General features: G+C 41.4%; 1 protein-coding gene across 2 annotated transcripts in view; it reads left to right on the top strand.

The window, feature by feature from the left end:
* The window catches only part of esr2a (estrogen receptor 2a), a 31,086-nt gene continuing 15,729 nt past the window's right edge, over positions 1–15,357 (top strand). The window contains exons 1-2 of one of the 2 annotated variants that reach the window (XM_089021565.1): positions 1–158; positions 13,621–13,807. The gene's annotated coding sequence lies outside the window, so the exon portion shown is untranslated. The remainder of the gene's footprint in view (positions 159–13,620; positions 13,808–15,357) is intronic. The other variant, XM_089021566.1, reaches the window with a different exon arrangement.

Here is a 15,357-nt window from a genome sequence, read left to right as displayed (position 1 = left end):
CTTTTATGACCACTGAGATGCATTTCCAAAAAATAAGGCACTTTTTAACTCAAGTGCGCATTTCGGCAATGCAGATCGTTGGTTTGCAAAATCGCAAGTTCCCCGTGCGTGTTCGTGGAGCTCCACCAGGTGCATTTAATGCATCATCCGTTCACAAGGTAAGGTTATTATGCAATTGTGCAGAGTTTTCCTAGATATGAAAACAAAACATTGTCGAACTAAAATGATTTGAACGGAAGTGATTTTAAGACAAGTCGATTTCTGAAAATAAAACATGTTTTGCTCCATTTTAAAATTCATGCATTGTTAATGATCTGTTTTAAATACTATTGTCATTTTACTCCAGATTTCTATTTTGGCTTTGAAATGTGGAAATATGCTCTTTGCAGGGGATGATCTATTTTTGTGGGATCCACGGCTGTGGGCCACCCCATAATCCCCTCCCAAAAAAACGAAAAAAAACGCAACATATATCTGGCATGTATACACGAATATTTAATGGGGTATTTTTTATGTGTTTGGTTAATGAAAGTCAACGAATTTTACTTTGAATTTTCCGTTTTTTCTGTCTGAGTTTTTCTGTATAAGAATTTGATTGTGTTGATTTAAAGTTTTATGTCAACTGTGCATGTTTTTTGAAGGGTGGAAAGAAGCCAGAGTACAACGTGAAAACAGATTATGCATGCTCAATAAAAATGGCCGGTTACCATGTTGCGCCATAAAGTACTCAATTATGGCAAATGCATCTTTATTTTTATTTTTATTTTTATTGTTATTGAATTCTACATTTGCTATGCACTATGCTGCACTTGATAATGCTGCCACCTACTGTTGGAATACATCATGAACGTGTTCTGTGGTAAGGTCAGAGGTCAAGACATTTGGACGGGAGAAAAAAAAAAGTATAATGAAATGAATCGAACCGTGCTTGCTCAAGTATAAGCTTAACGCGAACATAAAAATGAGTTATTGGATATGCAGGATAGCTTAATGATTAGCTTCTTGTTTTTTTTTTTGTTTTTTTTGTAAAAGACAAGCCAATCAGTGGAGGGTTCAACATTCCAGGCTTTTATTCTGCCGCACAAAGGGAACATTTTTCTTTATTTTCTGCACTGCTATAAATCAACCCGATGACAGTGGAGCACAATGTCACTGATGTTCACGTTATGGGCATTCGTGACCTCTCCAGAGCAAAACCTTTTAGGGTACTATGGCGTTAAGTGACAGATGAAACATTACCACAGGTTAACCGTTAACAAGCCCTCACGTAGCTTTGTTTGCGTTCTTGATTCATATACATCAGCTGTGACCAAAATCCTGTTTTTTTTTCATTGAATGATCCAAGTGACATTCAATCGCTCATCAATTAGCTTGCGCGCCTGCAGTTCAAACTCCGATAAGTATGAGCTTGCACAAAGTCAAAGTCACAGCAGGTTTGTCTTTGGGCCAAATGTATCATCCCACTGAGCGCGGGTTGTAATCGCAACAGGCAGGTGGTTAAAAGCTGCGAGTCGCACAGTTCGCACAGGAGGATTTATGGCCCAGCTGGTGTCAGGCTCACGCTGCGAAGCAACCCGCGCACAAGCTCACTAAATGACGACAAAAAAAATTATTATAATAAAAAATGCATAAAACGTGTGAGAGCAGATATTGCCTCGCAAAAGTCAAAGTTAAATGAACAAGAACTAAAATAATCAACAAAACATGGAAAAACGGCTGGATGGATGGATGAATTAGAAGAAAAAAGCGCCGATGTGTATGTGGAACTGCCGCGGCTTGGAATTGAAGCGGATTTACATTGGACAGGAGATATGAGACAATCTCTTTTCGTCCATGGTTGCTACAGCTTCGTGTTTGTTTTCAACAGTTAGCTTGTAATAGACGTACCCATTTCACCACTGATCCACTGGTGAAAAGGACGCTTTGATCCTCTTCTTTGATGTAGAATGGGGTGCAGAAAGGGCTTATGGTTGAATGACTGTCTGTGTCTTTGTGTTGTCATATTATTTGTTATTTCGTGTTTTTGTTCTTTTAACTTCAAGATAACGCCGCGAGAGTAGCTGCCTTTACACCAGCTCCTCTATTTTGTTTTTCTACTTCTTCCTTTCATTTCCTCTTACTTTCATCACTTTGCTGCTGTGCAATGTAAATTTCTCCACTGCGAGACTAATAAAGGCTCATCCCATCCAGTCCAGTGTAAATATTAGAATTAAATATCGTTCATGCAGAAATATATATTTTTTAATAATAATAATAATAATAATAATAATAATAATAATAATAATAATAATACATTTCATTTTAAGCGCCTTTCAAAGCTCTCAAGGACACTTTACAGTGACAGACAAGCATAGGTACTATAATCAATAAAATACAATTAATGTATGCCATGATGGCTTCCTATATTGAAAGCACCTGACTTGCTAAAATAGGCCGAAACAAAACACGAAATCCATGAAATAATGAAGGTGGAGGGGGGGGACTAAAATGGAGGGAGGCAAACAGCACCAGATGGGAGAGCAATGCATCAACTAGAGAGGGGGGTTGGGGTCTCAATTTAGGAAAGGGGTAGTAGGGTGGGTGTCGGGTGATGGAGTGTTGTCCTTTCCGTCAGTCTCATTAGTTAATTATATTGTCAGAGATCCCATTAGTGTCTTACAGGTCACTGAACTCCTCCCTTTGTATCAACATCTACTTTGTGTGTGTGTGTGTGTGTGCGTGTGTGTGTGTGAGATATGGATGGCTGTTAAGCATAACCAATTTCTTGCATGCGAATCATAATTAGTCATTTTTAATCAGTAGTTTCCACAATATTGAATTTTATTTGCACTACCGCAGCGGTTGGCAATCTTTTTGCACTGATTGCCATTTAAAAAAAAGAAATTGGGGCTCTAAGTGCCACGAAAATTAAAATGGGGGGAGCAAGGGGGGATTTTTTTGACGTTAGATGCAGCGGCAGGTTAGTGTAAATGATGAGGTAGACCACAAGAGGGCACTGTAACACTAGTTCTTATGCTCAACATTCATTAAAAATATATATTTTTAGTTATTTTTTTATTTTTTCCCCCCAGAAAGATGATTGAAAGCTTTGCTGATCATTTCAAGCACAGGAGGAAGCTTTTATGATTCTGCACGACGGGACGTCAGGGGTGAATCATCTTTAGGATCTTTTTTTTTTGGTCACAAAGCCACAGTGCGGTAAAGAGAATTAATAAACCACACCCCCCTGATTTAAAATGTTGCGTTTTTTTTCCTCCTTTTGATGGAAGAGAATTTTGCTTATGACTTTAACGTTTTCGGACTATAGAAGAAGAAAAGCATGTATAATAATAATAATAATACATTTCATTTATAAGCGCCTTTCAAAACTCTCAGGTTAACTTTACAGTCACAGATGAGAAGGTTTCTTCAGCCGTCATCTGTACAAAAGTGAAGGTTTCGGACGTTTCGCCTCCTATCCAAGAGGCTTCGTCAGCGAACTAAAGTCTGACTGGTCGTATCGGCCCCATTTATATATCCCTAATGTCCAGACCTGGTGGCGCCGGACACAGCTATGATAGGTCCCTACTCTCAGGTTGGAGGGGGGCGCGGGACACCCCCCTGTGGCCCCACTGATTGTTCCTACATTCCTGACTAACGATTGGCCTATTACACCCACTCCCCCCGGTATCACCTCATCAGCATAACGACCCTCATCAGCATTGCGAAAGTTGCCTAACCTGTTTTGCCTGAGCAGGCTATTGTATGAACGATCCAAATTGAACCTCACACCACCAGACCGGTTTAATGAAGGATTTTGTTGTTTTATAAGAATCGCCTCTTTTACCCCCCTTTCAAACCATCTATGTTCTTTCGCTAAGATTTTAACCTCATTGTCGTCAAATGAGTGGTTGCTAGCTTTTAGATGCAAATGTACTGCCGATTGAGGCCCACTAGTATTATCCCTGCGATGTTGATAAAGTCTTTTTTTGAGAATTTGTTGAGTCTCCCCAATGTACTGCTCTTTACAATTTTCATTCTTACAATGTATGGAATAAACTACATTACTTTGTTTTTCATTTGGTAGCCTATCTTTTGGATGCACTAATTTTTGCCTTAACGTGTTTATCGGTTTGAAATAAGTAGGAATTTTATGTTGCCAAAGGACTCTTTGTAATTTTTCAGAAACTCCTGCAATGTACGGTACTGCTACTCCTCTCCTTTTAGAATCTTGAGAATTATTGGTTTCGTTCGCTATTCTTTCTTTCTGACATTTGTTGAATGACCACTGAGGGTACCCACAGTTAGTGAGTGCTCTCCTGATATGTTTTGACTCCTTTTCTCTACCTTCAGTGCTAGTTGATATGCAGTTTAGCCCTATGCACTTTTGTACAGATGACGGCTGAAGAAACCTTCTCATCGATGGACCACTCCTGTACGACTGAGAGCTTACACAGACGGTTTACAGTCACAGGATAATTTTTTTTATGGGTAAGCAGCAGCGGGAGCTACACTCACCAGTGTTCGCTCAACCCGGAAGTAACTCAAAGAGATAGCAAGGCAGCTAGCTTGCGAATAGATAGATAATAGCTAACGAATAGATAGCTAATAGCTAGCGAATAGACAGCTAATAGCTACAGGTAACATCCGACTTACGATCGAGTTCCGTTCTGACCAAATGGTCGTCAGTCAAAATGGTCGTAAGTCGAAATCCATTCAAAATGTTGAAGAGAGACTCAGAGGCGAAATGTCTCGCCAACTTCCCCCTCTGGTGCCATCACACGGTCGATTGCTGTACGAGAGTGAGATGCTGGCTGGCTGGCCAAAATTGTCGTACGCGTTGCCGGCCTGCTAGCGCGTTGCAGTGCCAGGCGTAGAATATATATTTTTTAAATAGGGTCTTGGAGGTCGTGGTCGTAAGTAGAACTGGTCGTAAGTTGGATGTTACCTGTAACATCCGAAGTCTGAGCATGTGTTGGGTGTGCTCTTCTAGCTTGTCCGTTAGCAGGGAGAGAGTGTATGCGTGGGAAGCCGTGCGTATTTGGGTCAGCAGAACGTTACAGTAATAAAAATCGATAATACGAAATATAAAATGATAAAAATGACTGAATGATTTATAATTGAACTGTAAGCAGTTTGGTATATCATAGTATTCAATAGAAAACGTTGTTTAAGAACGTTGTTTAAGAACTATTCTGTCGTATAAACCTCGCGTCGGCCATTTTGAATGCATTTACGACCGTTTGACTTACGACCGTTTTGTCGGAACGGAACCCGGTCGTAACTCGGATGTTACCTGTATTTGGAAAACTTTTATCTATTTATATATTATATTTGGATTTTTTTTTCATCCATTGAAGGTGCGCCTTATAGTCAATCCGGTGCGCCTTATATATGGATTTTTTTAAACTACACCATTCATTGGGGGTGCGCCTTATACTCCGATGCACCTCATACACCGGAAAATACGGTAACTTGAAAATGAAGCAAGATATGTTCATATATCAATCGTTTTCCCGCAAAATTTGATTGATTACTGGAGTGTAAATAAAAATGATAAAAGCATTCTAGGCACAAAATGATTCTCACAAGATGGAGAACAATAAAACAACAGCGAGTTTACAGCCTAGAAGCCCGTCTGGCTGTTTTCTTCCTCGATCCTTATAATTTATCTTGACACGCGTAATATCGTGCGTGGTTTTATGACGCATAGTCTCGCGTTAATCTGCGTCTGAAACCACCGCGAGCAACGTACTTTTAAATCTGCCAGTTCGCGTCAAAACAAAACGTCGTAAACACGTCTCGCCTTTGCTTGCTGATGGCGTGATTTATTTGTAAACGCGCCTCGGCCAGGTCATTAAATGGCTTTTAAGATTGGTCAGGAGGAGGAAATACAATCACTTGATTTTTTTTTTTAATGAATTCCCCATGCGGAAAAGCATCGGGGGAACATTATCTGTTATCTCTTTGCTTTGATTGTATTTCAATGGATCTCGGTCCATCTTGACGAGGCGTCGAACTGTTCCAGATGGTTGCAAACGTACCTTGACCACAATGGCCAGGAGGCTTCTTTTAACATCAAACTGACATTGGGTGGCAGACTGCCTCCATACATCAACAGAGTGGTCGCTATTCCTGAGAAAGGAGGAAGGAGGAAGGGTATACTATAAGAGTTCAGCGCAGTTGGCCGCAGTTTGCTACATCTGCACATCGTCCTTGTATGCTCTTCTTGGGGGCCCGACCAGCTTTTAGGGAAGCAATTCTCAACACACAACCAAAATCTCCGGACAACTCGTGTCCATAATTTGTAAAATGGCTTCAAATGACTTCTACTGGGCATATTTTACAAAGATTCCACCGCATATAGCTATATTTTACTTTTTAAGACTCGCGCTGAATATTCCGGAAGTCTTGTTTTTGAGTTGGTGACGAGTCCTGAAGGAACGTTACGTCACTGAAGGAACACCCCTGACCGAAAAAAAATATTTATTTGTGTATGTATTTATTTATTCTGTGATTTATGTATTTATGTATGTATTTATATATGTATTTATTTAGCCATTTACTCTTTTATTTATAGAGTCCGTTCCTCATTTATTTATTTATTTATTTATTTATGTGTCTCAGGCCATTCTAAACAAAATATTTGTTTGTTTTGTCATATCGTCTCTATGCTGTCATATTGTTTTTTATTTAGTTTTTTTTTTGTTCTTTTGACTTCAAGACGGCGCCGCGAGAGTGGCTGCCTTTCCAGCAGCTCATGTATTTCGTTTTTCTCCTCTCATTCCTTTCATGACTTTGCTGCTGTGAAATGTAAATTTCTCCACTGTGAGACTAATAAAGGCATATCCAATCCAATCCATCAAGTAAATATAATCTAAACAGGAAAGTTTTAAAAGTGGGTGTTGTCGACCCCTTTGGAAGGACAGAAGAAAACAATTTCCCACGGGCGAAATTTGGGATGAATGAGAGATGAGGACGAATGTGTGTTTTCTGTTGAATCGATGAATTTGATTTATTACTCATTGGCCTGTTTTGAAGAAAGAGCCATAAAACTGCAAAGCGACTATTAAAAAAAAAAAAAAAAAACAGTCTTCAACCTGTGAATTAAAAGCACTGTGTAATAATTCTCAGAAATTAAATGTGTGGGCTGCGTGTGTATGCATTTACTTTTTTTTTTTTTTATAGTCTGGATGGTTTTAATTGCTCTCCAGTGGAGCTGCATGACTCCCACATCACAACGTGTACCAAACGAGTATGTGAGGCACGCTGCTGCGCGGCAGTAAATAATCTTTTTGGTTTATTGCAGGAAACCAGCAGCAAAAATCCAAAGAAATGGCATGCAAATCTCTCTCTCTCTCTCTCTCTCTCTCTCTCTCTCTCTCTCTCTCTCTCTCTCTCTCTCTCTCTCTCTCTCTCTCTCTCTCTCTCTCTCTCTCTCTCTCTCATTCTGTCGACCTCCCCCACCCACTCTGTGAACCTTTCCATCTTTGCGATTGGAATGCTGGCCAATTATTAAAAGCTCGGGACATGAAAATTGAACACTGAGCACTCCAACTCAATTTTCACAAACTGAACTAGTGGACACCGGGGCACATGTGCACGTTGAATTTGGTTCGATTGTTCAGTCATTCACTGATTCGTTCATTTCTTTTGATTCTTCCATCCATCCATCCATCTACCCAAATGCATCCATCCATCCATCCATCCATCCAAATGCACCTTCCATCCATCCATCCATCCATCCATCCAAACCCTCCTTCCATCGATCGAAATTCATCCATCAGAACCCTCCTTCCATCTATCCGAACCATCCATTCATCCAAATCCATCCACCCACCCAAATTCATCTATCTATCCAAATCCATCCCTCTGAACCCACCATCCATCCATCCGAACCCTCCATCCATCTATCCATCCATCCGCCCGTATGAACCATCCATCCATTCTAACACTCCATCATCCATCCGAACCCTCCATCCATCCATTCAAAGCCTCCATCCATCCTTTCATCCATCCACCCATTTGAACCCTCCATCCGAACTCTCCATCCATCCATCCATCCATCCATCCATCCATCCATCATCCATCGAACCATCCATTCATCCAAACCCTCCATCCAGCCATCTAAACCCTCCATCCATCCGCCCATATGAACTCGCCATCCATCCGTCCATCCATCCATCCATCCATCCATCCATCCAAACACTCCATCATCCATCCGAACCCTCTATCCATCTATTCAAAGCCTCCATCCATCCATCCATCCATCCATCCATCCATCCATCCACCCATTTGAACCCTCCATCCGAACTCTCCATCCATCCATCCATCCGTCCATCCATCGAACCATCCATTCATCCAAACCCTCCCTCCATCCAGCCATCTAAACCCTCCATCCATCCGCCCATATGAACTCGCCATCCATCCATCCATCCATCCATCCATCCATCCACAAAAACCCTCCATCCGAACTCTCCATCCATCCGTCCATCCATCCGAACACTCCATCCATCCATCTTCCCATATGACCCTCGATCCAAACTCTCCATCAACCCGAACACTCCATTCATTCATTCATTCATTCATTCATTCATTCATTCATTCATTCATTCATTCATTCATTCATTCATCCATCTGAACCCTCCATCCATCCATCCATCCGAACCAACAACCCATCCATCCATTGATCCTTCCCTCCTCCGTCCTTTCCTTCCTCTGTCCCTCCATCCATCCATCCATCCACCCAAACCCTCCATCAATCCATCCGAACCATCCATCCAATTTGCGTTATCACAGTACACGGAGCAAAAATCAACACCAGGACATGTGCTGCGCCATTCGGTCATTAACGATAAACAGTAATATACTTTTTCACATTGAACAAAATGAAATAAAAACCACCACAAAACAACGCTAATCCGCGCCCCCCCCCCCCCCCCCCCCCCCCGCGTTATCCAACATAGATTCGCATGCCAACACCGCCAGATGTCTCGTGTCATTGTCGGCCTCGACTAATGAAGTTAAAGTCATTGACAGATCTGACTGAACGTCCTGTCGCAATGACACGCTTCATTGTCTTTTCTGTCTTCCGTCAAATAAATCTTACAATTGCTGTCATGTACATTTTTGATTGTTTATGGCCTCTGGAAAGAAATAAACAGAATCTGAAACCTTCCACTATTTATGGATACTTTGTGTTTTTCATCATGTGGAAAAGGACACATTTAGAGAGCACCAAAAAAAAAAAAGAGCGAGAGAGAAAAATATCACAGCTAGTCATGATCCAGCTGTATAATTGTAGTGACATAAATCTTCTGATCACAGTCTGGTCTGGCCTTGACTCGTGTGATCAAAAGAATTTTTCCCTCTGTCTCAGCCCCAAGCCCCTTTTATTTTTTATTTTAGCTTCTGCAGACTCATTGCTAAAAGGCTAACTGGACTCATTCAAGCATGTTATTTGATTGCGCCAATGTATTATAATGTCAGTTGACTTTTTTAAAATCCAGAGCGCGCAATTAATCATAGCTCGATGCTAATTATTGCTAACTTCTCAGGGAATGAAATGCGCTACTTTGAACACCTTCACTCTATTTTTACCGCCTTTGTTTCTTCAGCTTTGGGCTTTGACCTTCTCGTATAGAGTTTGTTCTGCAAGCATCCTCCCACATTCCCAAAATATACTTGTCGGGATTGACTGTAAAAGGTCCCAATGTGAGCGTGAAAGCTTTGTTTGTTTGTATGTGTCCGGTTTGGGGTTGCACAAACCACTCACGTAGTTAAATCGCCAGGAACAGATTGTTTGGAATTACCTTTCACGGGGAGTAAACTTTTATTTTGATAGGTTTAGTCCATATCGAGCAGCTGGAACTGTTCATGGGGTCGCTCGGTCGAGGCGGCCTCTAAGTCTACAATGGCGGCATTGATTTAGGTCAATAAACGGCAGTGGCTGACCGTCAAGGCCTGCAAAGCCTTCTCTGCTGGCCTAAAAGTTACTTCCGGGTTGAGTGAACGCTGGTGCGTGTAGCTGCCGCTGCTCACCAGCAGGAAAAATATCCTGTGACTGTAAAATGTCCTTGCGAGTTTTGAAAGGCGCTTATAAATGAAATGTATTATTATTATTATAAAAAATATCTGAAACACAGATGTCGTTTCTTTTGGAAGTTGTAATTTTTTATATTTTTTTTATCAGGACTACAGTGATACCTCAGCTTACGAACTTAATTGGTTCCCAGAAAGTATGTGTAAGGCGAAAAGTGTGTCTTCCAAACATTAATTTCCCATAGGAAACCATTAAAAATGAGAATAATCCGTTTCCGGGTCCCCATAAATCAGAATTTTCTACTAAATAAGCCTTAAAACTACACAAAATAGACCTTATTTTATGTATAATAAATGTGCTATTGTATTGTAATTAAAGAAATACCCTGTACTGTATAATAAAGTTGTTTTATTGACCTTTGTGATGGTCGTTGATGTAGTTGCCTCTTGATGATATCCGAGTGAAGTTGCTGTGCTTTCTCGGCGATCATACCCTCACTCACACTGTCCCGTACTAGCTGCTTTTCGTTAATCCAAATCACCAGAAGTTTTTCAACCTCTTATATTGCCTGTGATCGTTGCTTAGACAACACAGAAACACCCTTAGCCACACATAGCAATGGTCGACTTAGCATACTGGTACTGGGATGCTAAGTCTCACAAACCTCGTTCGTGGTTTTTGATGATCTCCTTCTTCTGCGCGACTGTAATTTTATTTTGTGTCATCTTTGGCTGAACACTAGCCTGTGGTGGGGTTTTTTTCGGTCCCAAAAATGTAAAAGTATGCACTCAATAACAAACCACATCTGCACCGAGTGCAAAGTGGGGGTGGAAAACTAGTCCGCCAGCCATTGTGGCGCTCCGTGTGTTTCCCGAAAACTAGTTCGTATGCCAAGATTATATTCTCGCGAATTTAATGTTTGTAAGGCGAAAAGTTCATTAGCTAAAGCGTTCGTAAGCCGAGGTATCACTGTATTTGCATGAGCATCACCTCATGTGCCAGATCACCGAAATATGAGCAATAACTTCCCACTCTCACTTCTACAAAGCTGGCAGCATGTGATGCTGCCCCGTCCCATTGCCTCAAAGGTCAGCATGAACCACTGACCTTGGTGTAACCTTGCCAGCCTCGAGGTCAACCAGTTTTGATTCCTGATTTTGACGCAAAGTCTTTTTTTTTGGGGTGGAAACGGCCAACTTTTTGTAGCTTCAAGGGAAGATGGAAAGACTGATAGAACGTCACGTTATCCTGTGAGGATCGTGGAACCAGAAACATCATGGGGAGTCAACTCGTCAAGTGTTTACAAGCTGAGTTTACGTTACAGTTTTGCGGTAAACACAATCGGGACTGCCAAATCGGAGTAATGGAGGACGATTCTTTGGGATGGTGAATTTGAAAAGAGGGTATAACCATCTGTGTTCCTCTTACTGATGACTCCATCACTCTGCATGGGCACACAGGACTTCTCCTTTCTCCCTGCCAGCTGTTTCCGCCCCAAAAGAAAAACAACCCATCCACACAAAAAAAAGTCTATATGTTTGCATTTTAACCCATTCACTGCCATCCCCGAATTTATTCAGGAATTGAAAATATGACGTGGAACGCCATTCCCGAATTTGTTCTGGTTTTGGTTTTTCTTGCGGTGGGTGCCGATAAAGCGCTGGTCAGACCTCTGGCAATGTTTTTTTTCCCCCTTCCACGAGGGGGCTGCATTTCCCAACTATTGAGTCAATCAGTGATGATAATAATAATAATAATAATACAGTGATACCTATGCTTATGAACTTAATTGGTTCCCACACAGTGTCTAAGGCGGAAAGTCACATGTCACAGTCACATGATTTTTTTTTTTTGTGCGGGTGAGCAGCGGCAGTCATTCGCGCCAGCGTTCACTCTACACAGAAGTAACCACCATGTTGCTCTCCTCATATTTTAGACCAGTGATGGACAAATTTCAAAATAAAACCAGTGTTATTATTTGAAGGAGAAAAAAAGGCTTCGGGTCAACAGAACAATTGGAAATGCAATGTAAAACTTATCAAATATGCAATCGCAAAGTCACATTTGGCGGGGGTATAAAAAAAAATTACCCATCAAAGTGGCATGAACCAGATGGAGGGTGAAAGCTGTCGCTGGAGTGATTTGTAGCACAATTTGCACCTCGCAGTTTGTTGTGTGTGTGTGTGTATGTGTGTGTGTGTCCGAACGTAAAGACGGGAGTCCATTACCTTCCCGCGCCAAATGAGCTTCTGAAGCAGCGACAGATTGAGCAGCTACAAAAAAAAAAAAACGTAATCACCAAAATTGGCCTTTGAGAGGTGGAGAAATGAGTGCATCGTAATTTGGAAAGATTATCTTCGCAGGTGAGGTGGTACAAGGTGGTGGTCCTGTATTCAGGTGGGTGGTGGTGGTGGGGGGGGGGGGTTACAAAGATGAAAATGCTCTTTTAGACACATATGGTGACTTGTCGAACTGAATTTGGAGAGAGTATTACTACAGCCCTAGAGAGGAGCCATTTTGTCTACATCTGAAATGATTCTTATTTTCCCGTATTTTTTTTTTTCATTTTCTTCCCATTGGAAAAAAAAAAACAATCAAGATTTTGCTGGTTGATGCTTCGGCTGTTTCAAAGCATCCCACAAAACAGTCCAAGCTGCTACAAGTTCAATGTCGCTGCTTGGAATTGAAGCGGATTTATGTGGGACGGGAAATGTGGATGCTACAGCTGCGTGTTTGCTTTCAACATTTAGCTTGTAGTAGACGTGCACATTCCACCATGACGTCCCTGATCCACTGCTGAAAAGGACGCTTTGATCCTCTCCTCTTTCATCTAGAACTACTTCATGTCACAAAAAGGGTGCAGAAAGTGCTGAAGAATGAATGACTCTCATTTTATTATTATTTGTTATTTAGTTTTTGTTCTTTCTTACTTTATGTTACTTCCGGGTTGAGCGATCGCTGGCGCGTGTGCCTACCGCTGCTCACCCGCAGAAAAAATATCCTGTGACTGTAAAGTGTCCTTAAGTGTTTTGAAAGGTGCTTATAAATGAAATGCAAAAACAACCACCCTCAGTCATGTTTTGGAAGTTAAGTATTAAATCGACCCAACATTCATTTTTTTTGGGGGGGGGGGGGGGGGTATGGGAGTAAGGCGCACCATCCGTGAAAACCGACGCTAGCGCACGGGACAAACTTTGTGTAAATAATAGCAAAGAAATATGTTTTCATTGTTCATGTCTGATGTAAATTATTTCCGAGTCGTAGTTGTAACAATTCATCCATCTCTTTTTTATCGAATTATTGTTCACTCACTGTTGATTTTATGTATGTGTTCACATATCATATGTTCAAAACAAAAAATGAATACCATTGATCAATGGTGCAACATATATAAAGAGGACACATTGTGTTTTTATTGTCAGGGTTTAAATATATTTTTTATATCCTTGCACTGAAAAATTAATTATATTAAATGGATCTGATTGACAGTTTTGTTTTTCCCCCCTTGGATGACCACTTGGATAAAGGTGACGCCAATCGTTTTATTTTGGAGGGACAAACCGGATCTTGCTTAACTCGCTGCATTTCCTTTTGACCAGGTTCCAGTGGTCCCCCCTGGTTCGGAGCTGGTTCACCAGTTGCTCGTTTTGATCGCAATCTTTCAGCAAACACGGTGCAGTTGTCACTTTATCCCACCCTCGAGTGTGCCCAGATATCCGCCAAGTGACTTGTCGTGGCGACGCACAGCCGCGACAACTTTGTGCGTCTGCGCATCTGGCAGTGAAGGTGAGTGTTGTTGTTTTTTTGGATTATTTTTTTTAATGTGCACTGTTGTTATCGGATGCGCGTGGGGTGGGTGGCGTCGGTTAAAGTCCCGAAAACCTACACTGGTTGCATGTCAAACATTTTCTGCTCAAGCAACAAGTGGAAGGCCCGAGCTGTGTGCGTGCCTTAATCCGATGACACTTGAACGCCACTGAATACACGAGTGGGTTAAACAGGTGACAGATAACAACTCTGCAAGAGATCGCACAATCTTTTATGGCCTCTTTTATTTTTATAACCTTAATAATACTGTACTCTGAGCGCAAGGAGTGTCTTTATAATTATATTTTTTTACTGCACACGTGGTTATCTACGAGTGTAAAAAAACACATTCTGATTGCGTGTATGTGGGTGTGGGTGGGGGGTAATTAAAATTAAACAAGATGACTTGTTTCTTTCTTTTTTTGTTCTCAGATTTGGAACTGTGGCAATGCATCTTTTTAATTCATTGATCCATCGTTGTTTTTGTTGTATTTGTGTGAAAAGTTGTGATTTACTGACGAATGATGCACTCCGCGAACGCATCGCTAGGTTTTGTTTTAAGCAGATGTTAGACTCACTTACACCTTCAGCGCTTTTGTTTAAGATGCAGGCTGGTAAACGCAGTTGAAACAGTTCTGTAAGATTAAAAGCATTCCAGATTCGGGGCTGATACAAATGCAAAGTTGACTAATTCTAGTTTTGTTGCATTTAGGTGATCTGAAATTGTCTCACTTCGAATCAGATTGAAAGCAACTTTATTTAATGAACAGATTGAAAAAATAAAATAATGTGGATCTCTTGCAAAAAAAAAAGCATCCTTTGTTGTCGCTATCGTATAAGATGAAACGCTTCACCGCCCTAAAGCTCGCCGGACCAGCCAGGACTCTACTTGTGAACAGTTCAAAGATACGTGCACTTTGTCCAAACTGCACCGTGACAACTTTTCTTGTTTGGTGAGCACACACGCGGTGTGTTCACTACTTTGCTTTGTAACCTTTGATCAAAATTTTGTTGCCAACCGAAAGCATATTCACTGCTGCGGGTTGAACGCAACTGATTTGATGTTTATTTTTTACTTCAAAGCGGAACTGGAGGTGGACTGTAGCGGTCCAACCTGAAACGCAAACACCCGTGAACACCCCCATTTGGTTCTCTATCCATTTTTTTTTCAAAAACATACAAGAACCAGTCATGCTTTACTTTACTTTCTGTGTGTGTTGATATCAAGGGGGGTAGCTATTTTCTTGATTAAAAATCCCGACTATTGACTCCCACTGGTTGGCACGGACCACCAACCACTCCTTAAAAGAGGAAGGTGCAACTTCTTGGTTGGTGCACAGCCGTTTCATATCCGTGATATTAAGGAGGCAGGCATGGGGGAGGGGGTGGAGGTGGGAGGGGGGTGTTATTTGGGAGGGATGGATGGGAAACGGCATCGGCCTTGAGCGTTTGTGTTCAAACAGACTTGTCTTCTTGAATGGATGGGAAGAGTTGTGTCATTTATAGTTAGACTTGGCTTGGCGATGACC

Source organism: Hippocampus bargibanti, linkage group LG19 (genome assembly GCF_051943395.1).
Source record: "Hippocampus bargibanti isolate YZ-2025 linkage group LG19, ASM5194339v1, whole genome shotgun sequence".
NCBI classification, from domain to species: domain Eukaryota; kingdom Metazoa; phylum Chordata; class Actinopteri; order Syngnathiformes; family Syngnathidae; genus Hippocampus; species Hippocampus bargibanti.
Note: the sequence above shows the minus strand (reverse complement) of the source record. Positions and strands in the feature narration are given on the sequence as shown.